The sequence below is a fragment of the Notolabrus celidotus genome, chromosome 19, assembly GCF_009762535.1.
Source record: "Notolabrus celidotus isolate fNotCel1 chromosome 19, fNotCel1.pri, whole genome shotgun sequence".
Lineage (NCBI taxonomy): Eukaryota > Metazoa > Chordata > Actinopteri > Labriformes > Labridae > Notolabrus > Notolabrus celidotus.
The window spans coordinates 24,342,097-24,357,507 of record NC_048290.1 but is presented as its reverse complement, the minus strand read 5'-3'; the positions used below and the strand labels follow the sequence as shown (position 1 = coordinate 24,357,507).

At 41.4% G+C, this 15,411-nt stretch overlaps 1 protein-coding gene and 1 long non-coding RNA gene across 3 annotated transcripts in view; one reads left to right on the top strand and one right to left on the bottom strand.

Moving 5' to 3' along the window:
• gnaz (guanine nucleotide binding protein (G protein), alpha z polypeptide) overlaps positions 1-15,411 on the bottom strand; it is a 67,142-nt gene that overhangs the window by 23,241 nt on the left and 28,490 nt on the right. The window contains exon 1 of one of the 2 annotated variants that reach the window (XM_034709107.1): positions 10,378-10,693. The exons of the other annotated variant lie outside the window; for it this stretch is intronic. The gene's annotated coding sequence lies outside the window, so the exon portion shown is untranslated. Of the gene's footprint in view, positions 1-10,377; positions 10,694-15,411 lie in introns of those variants that run through there. 2 annotated transcript variants of the gene reach the window in all.
• LOC117830820 overlaps positions 1-15,411 on the top strand; it is a 59,182-nt gene that overhangs the window by 42,944 nt on the left and 827 nt on the right. The window contains exon 5 of the long non-coding RNA XR_004634849.1: positions 11,349-11,404. This is a non-coding gene — a long non-coding RNA (uncharacterized LOC117830820). The remainder of the gene's footprint in view (positions 1-11,348; positions 11,405-15,411) is intronic.

Below are 15,411 nucleotides of genomic sequence, written 5' to 3'. Positions count from 1 at the left end.
TGTTACAGCTTGAAGTAACAAGGCAGACAGAATTAAATGCTACAATGTTAGAAAAGAAATCATATGAAAATGAAAATGAAAAAAACTGATTGAGTTGGTAACACTTTCAGGACATTTCATCCTCAAATGAATTAATGTAAATGACAAGCCTTTACTTTGGGAAAAAAAGGGGTCTTGCTTTATCCTAGGGCAAAGTTCACTTGTAGATGGAAGACATGAGGTTTCAATCTTTGCGCTTCTTTGCCTTTCACCATGGACAACAAACGGTTGTCTGACAGGCTACACATGATTCAAATCAAGTCTCTGGAGTTCAAACTCAGTTCAGGCTCATCTGCCTTCAGATGAGTTAGAGATATTTGAGCAGGGTAGACACTAGTAAAAGTGTCTACCTTGCTCAAATATCTCTAACTCATCTGAAGGCAGATGAGCCCTAACTGAGTATATATATATATATATATTTATACACACACACACACACACGGATACACATGGACACACATATACACATATATATATACATACTAAGCGGCAACTCCGGTCTCAAACTATGAAGCCCATGCGGAAGTGTTATAAACTGCAATTCATCGAGAATCCGCTTGAGCCTGGCCTCAGAAACACCGGAAACCACATATACATGAATGGGAAAAAGACGATCTTTGCAGCATTAATAAACATGTTTATAGCCTGGTTCAAAAAACGGCTTGGCCCTACGTAGCTAATTTCTCTATCAGCACACACTGTAAGGGGGGTGAATTTTTTTCTAACATGATGGTTCAGAAGATATTAAGATTACGAGATTTTGCCCAAATAAGGACATGACTGACTTGACTCCCGGACGGGAACACATAGCTGTTGGCTAGGAGGCTCAAAGCCCGCCCCTTTAGGTCACACTCTGCCTGGTTGAGTTCCGCATTTCCAATATGGCTGCTGCCGACAATTGGCTTCAAAACAGCGCTCAGGAACAGATGGGTGACGTCACGGATACTACGTCCATATTTTATACAGTCTATGATAAATACCCTCAATACTACTTAAGGGAACATAGGTTGAATGTGGTGACATACTTGCCACAGGAACCTAGGGGCAGACTGGGGAAAAACATGCACCATGCGACCAGTGCTACAAGGACTATAGTCTCTGTACATGGGGCGCCTGTTCTACCCACTCAAATAATCCGGTGCCCTGTTACGGGTCAATTTGGCGGAACAATTGCTGTAATTTGTCAAGAATGGAAGGTTGCGAAACAGGTGAAATAAAAGGTTCAGTTTATGTGGATTCTATGAATTACGACTTTGTAGCTTTCCTTGAGGGACTGATTATGGCAGTGTAATGGTGTTAAAAAACAATAACTTCTCATGTAACTCCAAACTTCAGGGGGTGAGTCTTTGATTCGAAAAATATTAAACAAATTTTTCACAAGTAACTTGACTGCATCTCATGAAAGAATATGTAAATGAAATGAGCTTGGAGCAGTACAAGCAGTTATACACAAGTTGTTTTATATGACACACAATTGACTCATACACTCTTGTTTGTGTGCTTTTATTTATCCAAATTCCGATCTACTATGTCCTGTCATGCTTCAGAGTAATGCCGAGAGGACTCTGACATCAGCTGAACTGGAGCTACTTCCAAAATAACCAGGGATGGAGCAAGTCTGGCAAAGTTTCTAGGAATTTCTTCATCCAGCAGCATTTAGTGTACACTTTTGGAATTTCTGATAAGATGGAGAGAGGGGGGTACTTTCAAGATTGTAATCTTTATCTGTGAATATTAATTTGCCACACTAAACTGGGGAACCATAAAAAAAGGGGATGTTGTTCCTTAACCCACCAACACACATAGTAATCCTTTACCACACCATATTCACTGTACTACTACACGCTTATGATGGAAAACTAGGTAACAGCATTTCGAACTGATCGGTTGTAGCAAAATAGGATGGAGGTTTGATCGAGTTTCAGAGACAGGCACTGAGATTGACTCAAAGTTAACGTGAAGCTGTATGTACAAGAGAGAAATCCAACCCAATAAAAGGAATTGGGTTTAACGAGAAATTGGGGCATTCCGAAGGCAAGTAGGAAGCTGTAAAATATAGGCATGTGATCAGCAGTGCATTTCTCTGACTGTATTTACTGCAGCTGTAATGTTGTGGAATCTGGGGCAGAAAGCAGACGGTCAATTTTATGCTATAGCAGCAGAATGATGGATCAATGTCACCCCAGTGTTATTGCAAACACAGATCCTGCAGATAACACTGGATCATGTGATGCCTTTGAAAAAGAGTCCCTCTGCTCAACACAGCCAAAATGCATGCTTTTCTGTGAAGACCTCAGTGGTATGAAATGAATAGTTTCCCAACTGAGAAGGCCTGCGTCTGTGTGATGAGTCATCCTACGTCAGAATCATATGAGATATAGGTCGCAGCGAACAGTGTCATCCTCAGCACCATCTGACAGTTTTCACTGCCTCATGCAAGATTTACCATTTTATTCCAAAAGAGATACATCAGGATGAGTCTTCATCTTTCTGCAAAATCCTGTCCGTTTACCAACTCTTAGACATGTCTCCTTGTATGTAATCTGTTCTTGAGCATAGGTTGAGCTACAGAGGACTTATTTAACAAGCAGCAGACCCTTTCATTCACGAAGAGCACGGATCCCCTGTCACTCATGTGTGCAGTAAAAACACATTAACATTGGCTGTCAAAGAACTTCAAACTGAGCCTGTTAACACATCAAGGTTTACTCTGGAAGTAGACTCCTGGGGAGAGTTGTCTAAAAGCCTCTAATGTCACATTGCACCTTCAGAATCGTTTGTCAAATGATACTGTGTCTAAAAGATTATGCAGGATTCCTGCCACAATTAAATTTAACAGTCATCATAGCCAGAGACCAGAAGATTTTCTGATGATCTGAGTGGAGCCGATAAACTAAAAATATCCCAACTGTGTGTCAAGGAAAAGAAATTGAACTTTTCATGTCTAATACTTTCAGCCCCTAATGTTTTAGCACAATTTCATTACAAAATATATGTAATTTAACTTTACAAATACATAAAATACAGACAGTATTTAGAAATGCAGAGTGTTGTTTCACCAAGAATGGGCATTTAGCAACAGTGGCAGATACCTCAAGCAGAACCACACACATTAATGAACAGCAATCTACCAGACCAAGAAAATGCCATTAATGTAAAAGGATGGAAAAGCATGACCATTCCTTGCAGCTCTGACAACCTTTTTTTTCCTTTTGCATCATCTGCCTCCAGCATATTTACTTCTCAGAATCAGAATCAGAATTAGAATCAGCTTTACAGGCCAGGTATGCGTGAACACACAAGGAATTTGACTTGGTAAACTGTGCTCTCTTTGTACACATGCATAAGAATAAGGCATACAAGTAAAAATATAAATATAAATATATAATAATAATAATAATAAAATAATAATAATAATTCTGCGCTCTTATTAACACATGTTAGTAGCTCGTTCTGGTAAATAACAGAAAAACATTTCAATGATATTAATGATGTTAATGTAAGAAAAAGCAACAACAAAAATGTTGGTTGAGACCAAAACAGAGCCAAAAAGACACATACATTTTGATTTGTATTCACCTCAAGGCTTGAATTTAACTCTAAAAGAAAGCTAATATTGCTTTTCCATTTGTATGAAACTCATAGTGTGCCAATATTTTAGCCTTAACAACTTTGTGTGCCATGTAGCGAAGGGTAGTATCATGGGTTCTTATTGGAACAAGTAAATGTATTGCAGCTTTGGTAGAAACTAAAACCAAATTTTCACCGAATTGATCAGGGCATACATAACATGCATGAAAGCGCGCCACATTTGCTTTTTTCTAGCAATGTGAATAGACCGGGCTAGTATTTATTTATTTATTTATTTATTTATTAAAAAAGTATCAGAATTTGGAAGTTGGAACTTCATCTCACCTTAGAACAAGACTCAGATCTGCTTGTGTTCAGACACAGTTCCATCCAACCGAATACATATCTAGCCCATCTTTAACTAGATTGGGCGTCTGTGTGTCAGTGTGTTTTGGTTTTTCAAATAGGGTGCACAATTAGGGCATTTACATGTTAATAACCAAGATGTGCAGTGCTGTGATTGATATAGGTATCAAACAGATGGAACCGTAGTTGACATTACGTTCAAATGGTTTATGTTGTCCACTAAATGATGTCATGTCTGTGTCTTAAATTGATTGAGATGCCGTATGATTTGGCTTTTGGAGTTAGCTGCCCAGCCTAGCAGCTTATCACTATGTCACACTTGAAGCTCTGGTGAGTTAGCATCCAAAGCTATTTTGCTTTCAATGTTGACAAGGCTCATTGAAATGAAACAATAGATTCCTTAATACTTAGCAAAGATCAGTTGGTGTGACAATGCGAAACTGAGCTTCAGATAAGATAGTAAACTAAATTGTCTTTATCAAAAATGGTCATTTGAAGTCTTATTTCCATTCTTAATGCTTGATTTAGCTCTCACAATAATTTTTTCAACATTTCGTGTTATCTCTTCCTTACATGCCGCCTAGAGTGCAGAGAAAGATGCCTGTATGCTGTACACATGTGAGGACACTACTCATTCATTATGGGAAACAATGATGGGCAGTGTTCTCCTCTCTGTTCCCCCAAAACAGTGGGGCTGTTTAGAGGGTCGGGATGGGGTGAGAGGGGGTGAGGACTCTGTATGCTAGATGCTTTTTTGTGATAATGCTCTGTTTAACACTCCCGATCTCAATGCCTGTGTTCCCCCTTCTCCAATCCAGCGGGTCACACTGAGTCACAAGGCCAGTCAGCGATGACAATGGCATGTTTGTGCACAGGCTGAGCTATTGCTAGGCTGTCTGATGTGAAGGGAGAAGATGGTACAAGGTGGACACTAGATAGAGGCTCATGTGCGTATGTGTCCACTGGTGTACACACAAACATGAATATAGGTATGTGGGAGCCTTTGAATGGCACTGTCACACATTTTTTTTGCAGATGTATACAGATATTTGCTGCTTTTATAGACAGAAAGGATCTCACTATCTATACAATGGATCATAATGTTTCAGCTTGGTACTATAGGCAATGTTAACCACTTGCAAACTGTCCCTCTAACCTGATTCAGTTGTGTTATGACACTTTAGATAAATGCTGTCTGTAACAGAAGGAAATTGTGGCTAACGGACACTTACAGGCATCTACAACCCACAGACATTATCTGCTGTTGGTGATTTGAGAACTGGAACAGGAAAAGGAAAATATCTCACATTGCAGCAAAAGTAACAATAAAACAGCCATTAAGCCACCCTGGCAGCACTAAAACATGAAGGCAAAGAGACAGCGGTAAGTGAAATAGATGTTAAAAGCAATATTAAAGAAAAATATCCTTCATGATACAGTGAAGTTGCCTCTGCAGACACGATTTAACTCCAGTTTATGCAATCATCCACCAAAACAGCCCAAACCAAAGTGAGCCAAATCGCATTTAGAATCTTTTGTTATCGTCAAACTCTTACAGATTCAAGCCAACAGCCCCAGCACAGTGTGACTGTAGGTGTTGTTTTGAGAAGCGGGGAGGGATACGAAACAAAGTCACATGTTAAAACAAGGAAATTTAATTTACAGCTTGTTAAACAGAGATTTCAGAAGTGACCCCACCTATTGTTCATTTAAAGAAGTGAGACATAGTGACTTTCACTAACTTTTTCAACCACTTTCGTGTATTCCCTTGAGACAACTAGACCTGCACGCCCTCATCAAAACAAGCTAATTCCTTTGCTGTAAACTTTATTTTGAGCCTGTTTCCTTAAAGACTGTATAAATATCACAAAATACCAAACCAGCAGACACACACTCCTTTCATTTTTATCAAACCAACATCCCTCATCAGCGGATAGTAGGCCTTACACTCCCTCATCTCCCCCTCCTCCCTTGCTCGTCCACCTCCTTGTTGTCATATGACTTCTGTTATGTGTGTGCGATGGAACACAAAGTTGCTCTGTTAGTCCCCCTCTGCTCTGCCCTCTCAGATTTGAGTGCTGGTAAGTAAGGCCCTCTCACTCACCAGCTTCGGGGAAACAGACAGGCCCCTGTATGCGTCTACCAGCATAGATTAGAAAGGAGGCCAAAGAGAAAGAGAGGGATGAATTGAGCTGATGTTATTTTATGTAGCACCAACTTATCCTTTCTCATTCACAGAGCCCCGCCCTGAGATTTTCAATTGAGCTTTCCTCACCGATGCTCTGCTGTTTGGTGATTTATTAGACCTCTCTCTCTCACTACATCTACACTTGTCTGAAAGAAGATGTGTCTTACAGCGATGACACTTTGTCCCAGTACCTGGCAAGGATTAGGGACCCAAAACAAACACAAGTGCTGAGCCAGCTGGATGAGAGCAATGCCCTGACTGCACATACAGCCACTGAGAGGCCTTAACTTGAGGGACTTACATATCTTCTGTGGTTTTATATGACATTTCATAGCCTCTCCATTATCTGAAAGACAAATTTACATGCTAAGCTATAAAAGATATCTATAGATTAAGTGGTATTACTGTAACACCCTTTCTAGGAGATAAATGACATCTTAGATTAATCATATTATTAAGCAGGCTGCTAAGGGAACTATGCTCTGCTCCCTTGTACCTAGCTGTAATAGAGCTGAATATAATTGTACGAATCAACTGTCGGCACACCTACAGGTCAGAAATGTCACAAAGTACACCAAACAGTGACAGTGGCCTCCTATATGCCAGGGCTTCCACCCCAGTAGCCACTGTCACTTTAAAACCTGTCTGTCCCTGCTGTCCCTCGCCATTATGTCACCCAGTGAAGTGGATGTAGCAAGTAACAAAGGAGGTGGAAGGAGGTCAGCACAGCATAGGGTTTTTTCACACTAATGCTCTTGTTTTTTCTGTGCATAAAGGCCACATCAGTGACTTGGCTTCCATTCAAACAATAAAGAGAACCAAAATATGAACAATGAGAAAACTTCTTGCATAATTTATGTGATGATTTTCACGTTCATGCTATTTTTTTGGATTAGATAGACACAAAATCCTAATCAGGGCATTTCAGTTTCTTCATTATTGTATTCAGATAATCTGTATAAGAGTGTGGATGACATTTCTCAGTGTGTTTGGTGTGTGAAACTCGATCAAGACCCATATGTAAGCACGTGATTAACCTTTTCAGTATTCCAATATTTCACGTTGCACCCAATCATCCATCATTCAAAGCCAAGGGCGTCAGGACCTCTGACATTGGTGACAGGTTGCAGAGGAGAGCTTTACAGCTCAGATGAAAGATGAATTTGATATTAATTCAGCTTTCAGGGTTGATGAGAGCTTGTGTCACAATGACTGTGACCTTGGTTTGCTTCATCATTTAATCTCTGTGTACATATTCTACATAAAAATGTAGAATCTGCACGGGGCCTCGATTTTAGCATGCAAAGTGTTCTGGTGTAAAGTATGTTTGTAGTCCAAGTCGTATTGACCAATCAAGTACAGCAGGATTTGGTTATGCAGGAAAAAACAGTCTGTGGAGAGCAAAAGCAGGAAGGCTCCCATCAGCAGTATTCTGATGATGATTATTTATGTCCATGAACTGTTATTTCAATGCAAGTGCAACTAACAGTGCGTTACAGATCAAAGATTTCAACTTGAGCTACCATTCAGCTCAACAGGGTTAAGATTGCAAATGCCGGTCCACCGTTAAGATTTTCCCAACAACCTGAAATGTATCAGAAATGATTGATCTAACTTCCATTCAACAAACAAAAATCTTTAAGTGGTTTTCCTTTCTTCTTTAGAGGAAACTTGTGTTGGGATTTAGGCAATCTTAAGACCTTAAAGTTGTAAGCAAGGTTTATTTTTCGGGGTTCATTACCACTGAAGTATACCAGAGTGAAGCCTCTGTGTGTCTAACGTTAATATGAAACCTACCGGTAGTTACGGTACGCTATCCCAAGGGATGTAATAGAGCAGCAATGACAGTGTTGACATTACACATGTTAATGCAGCGCGGAAAAGGAAGTCTCCACTGGAAGTCTTTTTCATAACCACTGGCTCAGACCGGGATTACTGAAAAGTTGGCATCGGTCCCAGGAGACATATATTAACCATTGTTGTAAAGGCGACAATAGACTATCACTGCCGATTGGTTCCAGGTTTGCCAACCATCTAACTGAGGCTGTGTTAGTTTACATTGTGAGGAGAAAAGAAGCATAACGGAACAAAGCGCCAAAGACACTGTGAACTGTGGATGCATAACATAGACTGTGTCTGTCCTTTGAGAAATTGTTTGTATGCAAACAGTTATTGTAGTGCGTCCAGTTTTCACTCTAGTTGTGATGCTGAAGGCCCACAGTTGTCTTTTGAACTGACATCATGAAGATTTGTGTTTCTGCAGATTTGAGTAACGCCTTAAATCACAATCTCCCATAGTTTAATGAGAGTACGACCGAAACAATAACTCAATAATCCATAACGTTGAAGGACAAACGGCAAACATTATGAGTAGCATGACTTCTAGTTTATTTTTTTCAGTCTAAAATGTGCCGTTTTAAAGCTTCTTCAATGCCATGCATTACTGCTGTTTGTTCGTAAATGAAAAGTGAGGGTTATAGATTCTTAGTTCTGACACAAGAACTATTTGAAGAGGCCCCTTTGGGCTCTGAGAAACGGTAAACGGCATTATTCACAACTAAACGTCATTTTTAAGAGTGAGGATCATTTAATCTAATAAGACAAATGACTGATAACAGAAAGTAACCTCTAGTTAAAACACTGAAACCAAACACTTCTTTACTACTCTTTTAACCAACAGTTTTAATTTGAGCTGCACAGGCGATGTGTGAGAAATAAGTAAGAAGGTACTGGAGTATTCATGCTGACAAAATATGACATGTGTGCTGCAAAAACGACCAACTGGAACTCCTGAATTACAGCATCTTTCTTTTCACCAGTACGAACAGTAAAAATATCCATAATGGCTTATTCCATCTGTTAGCATCACACCATGCCGGGGATCAATAGTTCTATCCAGATTCTGGCCTTCACAAACAGCAAAAATTATGGCAGCTCAACACAAGGTTCAGCAAAAGTATCACTCTGATATTCCTGATCCGTTTTTGTTTCAGCAGTGTTCCATGGGATACAGGCATGGAGAAATTCATCCTCATCTTTGCCTTGATTCACAGATGTCTGAGGGGCCTCGGTGTGAGCTGCTGCTGGTGGAACTACCACAGACACATCCAGCATTCTTCTTGTGTCACATGCTCAGTAAAGATGTGAAATTATCACAGCCCCCCTCCTCTCATCCAAATCTGTTATAAATCTTCTCATTTCTTCTTTTGCTCTCTCTAGTCTCTCTGGCTGCATCAACCTCCGCCCCTCTGCCCCATCTGCCTCCCTACTGTTCAACCCCCCCCCAACCCCCCCAGCCCCTCGACCCCTCCTGCACTGGCCCTCTCACACACATACACTACACATAAATACACATGCTCTCCTGATGCTACACAACCAATCCCAACCCCCATTGAAAAAAGACAGTAACGCTCAGTTGAAAAAATTGAGATTGTTCAGACAGAAATGTCACAAATCATCTTGTGCCGCCTGCAGACTAACAAACACTCTCTGCTCTACCCCTTTCATCGATAAGATTTACGCTGCAAAGCACAGAGAAACAAATGAAATCCCAGCTTGAGATTATTATTAATGAATGCTGGTGAGAACAGCAGACAGCAGGCTCCTCTGGCAAATCCTACAACACTCCTGTGCCACTGTCAGGCCACAATTTGCCCGCTCTTCCCAGTCCCCGCACAGTCAAGCTCTACGGGATTTGCACACCTCCCTCTGCAATTTCACATCCAACATCTTGTAAAGCCAGCTGTAAGTACCGAACACCTGATTGTGAGTGATGGTGCTTTTACTCTCTCATTACCCCCTCTTTCCATTTCACAGCTTATGGCCTGGGCAGAGCACAGGAGAGACATGCACGCATACACACAGACACATCTTCAATGCATCCTTCACTTGTCCTACATACAGTAATTACACAAACTAACACTGCGCTCGGATAAAAGCAGTCTTCAAGAATCGAGGATGCTCTTGGGAGATGATGAGTCAAATTGCAAGCAATAAGATAGCAGCGTCCGCTGGCACACAGCTAGCAGGGTGGAGGAGGGGACTGGACAGCCTGTGTGCCATCTCTGAACATCACCTTCCCCATTTTTATCAGGAAAACACACTCTCCCTCCTCACAATGGCTGCAGTGAAACAGCATATTGTCCCTCCTCTGTGCCCAGAGCAGGGCAGTTGCTGTGATTACAAAAAAAGCTGTCTGTTTTTGAGAGTCTTACCGTGTTCACAAGGCAGCATCCATTTACAAAGGATACTGCAGACAAGCCCTTGCAAGGAGAGAAAGGCTGTGTGCAATCCACCTTTAGTCCCTCTGCTTCGTCTTCACATCTTCCTCATTTTCACAGGAAAACACATAAAAACAAGCACATCTCTCCCTCTTTCTCCCTCTCTTATTAACGTCTGTGTTCTATATCCTCTCTTGTTTGCTCCAAGGCAGTTGAGACACTGCAGCGATGGGGGTGGAGGGCGTGTATATATGTGTGCGTGTGTGTGCGGTGTGTCAGAGACAGAGAGGCAGAGAGAGGGAGTGCAGGACAGAAATGGAGGGAGGAGTCAGCAGGATAGACAGAGAGAGAGAGAGAGAGAGAGAGAGAGGAGAGAGAGAGAGAGAGAGGAGAGATAGAGAGAGAGAGAGGGAAGGGGGAAATAGTCAGGATTAAATCATGAGAGTAACAGAGAGGGGGGGAAACAGGCTTTGATGGGGTAGCAGCAGCATCCAGTGTATCTTTATTTTATGCTAAAATGATCAAATATACATTTGTCTTTAAGGAATCTGAGCAGATGTGAGATTGTGCGTAGTTTCTTGAGGTATTATACGCTTGCTGACAGGCCAGCAGCAGGATTGGTTGTGATTTCATTGATGACTAAAAAGACATACAAGATAGGGCGAGAGGAGAGGAGGAGGAGGGGACTGGAGAGGAGAGAAGGGGAAGGGAGGGGAGGGGAGAGATGACGACAAAGGAATGGGAGGGGGATTGGATGATGGTGTAATGTGCTGTTTCCGTGCCAACTGTTTCTGTGACAGAGGGACCACTTCCTTTATTGCTATTGGTTATAAGGAGGAATTGATAGCAGCTTTGGCAAATGAGGCAGCATATCACAGGGTGTGAATGATTAGTTCATTTTTTTGCTTCTTCTTAATATCTGGGAACCTTTTTTTTTAAATGACTTTGTTTTTTCTCATCTGCAGTCGCTGACAACACACGTGAAGAAAGACACACTGCGCCCCGAACGCCGGAGCATGATGTGAGTTATCGCTTTGTCATTATGGATGCCACCAGTGTGTAAAAAGACTCCTCCCCTCCTCCTGACACAGACTCACACACACACAACACACACTGTCCAGCAGCAAAAATCCCCAGATCAGGTTGCTTAGGGTGTGGAGAGTAATGTAATTGCCTGGACACCAACCCTGGTGTCATGAACTGTGAGATAATTAATCGGCGAAAGGCCAGGGAAAGTGCACATCTGGTGGGGGTGAAAACTTTGCCTCTCCCTGACCTTTCATCCAGTCTTTTTAATCTGGTCTGACAGGCAGGAGGTGTATTGTCCCCATTCTTTCTCCAAGTCACTTTCTTTCATGCTGTGTCTCAATTCCTTTCACTTCACTCAAAATACATCATTAATTACCCAAAACAGCAACTCAGTCATGACATACAACCCTTTTCTCTTTGATGGATACAACAGAAATGTAGGGTCTTGTGATCTGTGTTAAACAATAAACATCTGAAAAATGAAACTGAGATAAACAAATAATATTGCACTTGAGTAGGTGCTGCTGTACAGATTATAAGCACAGCTGTGATTTGAAGATAGTGCTGATATCCTGTTCAACTGCAAGTGTGATATTGCTTTTATTCAACAGCTTCTCAACTCAGATACATCAGCAAACAGTAATAACATATTAATTAATAGACATTGCCACACAATGGAAAAGCACCTTAGATATGCTGGATCGGTCCCCGGAGCAGCAGCTTGAAGAGATACGTGGTAAGTCTCTGTTTGCACTATGAGTATTAAGGGAACACTTCCTAAATTATGGTTAGCACCTATTTTATGCATTTCAAAAATAAGACTTTGTGGTTAATTTTGAAGCTCGTGCAGCCATACGATCTGAATAGACTTATGAGAAATCACATAGGAGAGAAGCCAGTCACTGAGTCAGTGTGACAAAACTTTTCACAATACTTAAATATGGCTTGTGTCTTTTACTGCATTTATTCATGAAGTGGCAGTCACTACAAGATGATGAGAAAGTTAAAACATTTCAAAATGGACCTACAATGTTTTACATTTTGTGAAATTTATTTTCCAATGAACAGATATTTTCCATGTGTCATCTCGTCTTTGTGAACCCAATATCGTGTATAGTCTTGTCAGAGACTGGTCTTGGCTCTAGGTTGTGTCCCCTGTGGCTTCGTTGCTGTTGTTTACATTTTTGACCTTCAAATGTCAAAGCTGCAATGATCTACCTGGCCTCATTACACAGGATGTATCTTCAGGTTTGTATTGATGTATTTAATGAACATAAAGGTTTCAGTGAGTGACCTTGTAGACCTATTACATGCATAGAAATCCAAAGAGACGATCAGTCAAGTTTGTGACCATCAGCGAACCAATCAGATGACATCTGATCTGACATTAACGGCTAATATTTATTTTCTGCAGGTGTCATGAGATGATATATGGATATGGAAAATGAATTAATAGAGCCAAGACTTTTTCTTCCAACCTCAGTCCCTGTTGACTAGCTTGCAACTTGGGTAGATAGTTCCAGAGGTCTGAGACCTGCTGCCTCCTGTCAGAAAGGAAGTCTGTGATCCACCTGTAGGTAGAATCCAGCACTGGGAGAGTTTGTCCTGTAGCTGGACAGGGATTATTGTGTTCAATGCAGAAGTGAAATCTATGCACAGTATCCTGGCATAGGTTCTTGCTGAGTCCAAGTGCTGGAGGATAAAACATAGGAGCGTGTTGACAGTAGAAGATCCAGGAATTAATACGTGCTGCCATTTCAAGGTGGAATACTTATGCCCCTGTTACCCCTCATCTGTAATGTGTAACCATAGACTGTATAAAATATGGACTTAGTATCCGTGACGTCACCCATCTGTTTCTGAAGCACTGTTTCTGAAGCACTGTTTTGAGTCTAATCGTCTGCGGCAGCCATATTGGCCAAAGATGGCAGGCTTTGAGCCTCCTAGCCAACAGCTACAGTGTTCCCGCCTGTCAATCAAGTCAGCTGTGCCTCTCATTGGAAGACTTGCATCTAAATATCTTTGAAATTGCCATGTTGGAAAAAAAATTCACCACCCGTGCAGTGTGTGCCGATCGAGAAATGAGCTATCCAAACTACACTCGTCTTTTGTACCAGGCTGTAAACATGTTTATTTCTGCTGTAAAGATCATCTTTTTTGAATTGGTTGGTACTGTATGTGGTTTCCGGTACTTCCGGAGTCAGCCTCAAGCGGTGTCTGAGTGTGTGTAAGATAAGATAAGATAAGATACTCCTTTATTCGTCCCACAACGGGGAAATTCATGGAGTTACAGCAGCAAACAAAAAGGTGTACAGTACAAAAATTTCAACAAGAATATATATAGAAAAGAAATGTTCATCAAAGATGACAGATTGGCCATAATTCTCCTGTCAGCCACCACCTCCACAGGGTCCAGGACTGAGCTGGCCTTCTTCACCATTTAGTTCAGTCTTGCTCTCCTGTATCCTGTCCGCCCACAGCAGGTGAAATCCTTCCAATGTGGCGTTCGTGTCTGGTGTTAGCTCTGTTAGCATGATGCTACTCTGGTGCTGGGTTAACTCATCCACCTTATCGTAGATGTGGCACTCCTGCTGTGTGTTCACAAGCTATGTCTCTGGGGCTTCCTATTTAAGCACAGAGGTGTAGTGATGTCAGAACTTATTGTTAGTGCTGTTGCAGAATTGCAATGTCTAAAAGGCTTTTAAAACCTGAGGTCCTTAGATTTTTGGGGGGACATGAATGATGATGGAGGCCTTGAAGCACGCAGACACAGGGCATGTCCCTAGTGAGGCGTTCACCCACAATAAAAGCTGGAGCCTAGACTTCTTGGACCACCAGTTATTATCTCAAACCACACAGAAACCCACACTATTAGTCTAATTTTTGGATGAAAAAATCCCATCAACAACACAAACACAGCAGAGAGGTAAAGTTCAGAGGCTGAATTGGCTGTGTTGATGTGTAGGAGGAAGCTACTAGTGGCTCAAAGCAACACGCCTCATAACTCCAAGCCTTACTATTATTAAGACAAGTGAGTTTTATAAAAATCCACCACCGTGCAGTGGTCATGAATAGAGAAATGTGCTTTAGAGACCCAAACTGATTTTGTAACAGGTTGTGAAGATGTTCATTCTGCTGTTAAAGTGGTAATTTAAGCATGAGGCCTGATGGGGCTTTTCTGGCTTTTAAAGTGAGCCCCTTGTGGAAACTCGAGGAACTGTAGTTCATTGCGCTTCTGCTTTGGCTTCATTATAAACTCCAGGGTTACCGCATATTTATAACTATAACCAGGCGTTGCACTTGTTGCATAACAAAAACTCTCCACCTGTTGTGAGGCTCTTTAATGTTTTTGTTAGTTGTATACATGGCAATTAACTAATCCAATTAAGTTTTGAAATCCTCCCTCTAGTGCACTTTTAGAAGCTCTGCCCCACAAAATTGATTTCCAGAGACTCTATGAACAGTGGACGAAAAAAGAGCAAGCTGGTGGAGTCGAGGATAAAGCAGCGAGGGAAATTTAACCTCAATAGGGGACACTGTTTTCTGGCTTCCATGGTGTGTATCTGTTTAATATTGGTGAAGATGTGGAAGAAGGGGAGTAATCTGCAGAGGTTGACATGCAGTTCATGAATCCTACCTGTTGCTAATAAGCCTGTATAGTGCTTTGTGGTCCATTCTCCTACATTGTTTCCCATGTACAGGACCAGGTTGTGAACAAACACAGAGCAGATGCACATAGAACGAGTATATAGCTGACATTTAGAAGATGTTTGCTGAACTTGACAAAGGGTGTATTGGATTACAATACCATACCCCACCCTTTAAGCACAGCAGGTTTTTTTCCCATATCAGACTTAACACTTCATGAGCTGCAGCACAGCCCTGTTCTGTGGGAGAACTTTGTTGGTAAAAGAAGGTGACTGAGCTGAAGGATTGTCTTTTAATTCACTCCAAAAGCTTAAAGGCAAGTTTATGTACTTGTTTGTGTCTTTTTAATAA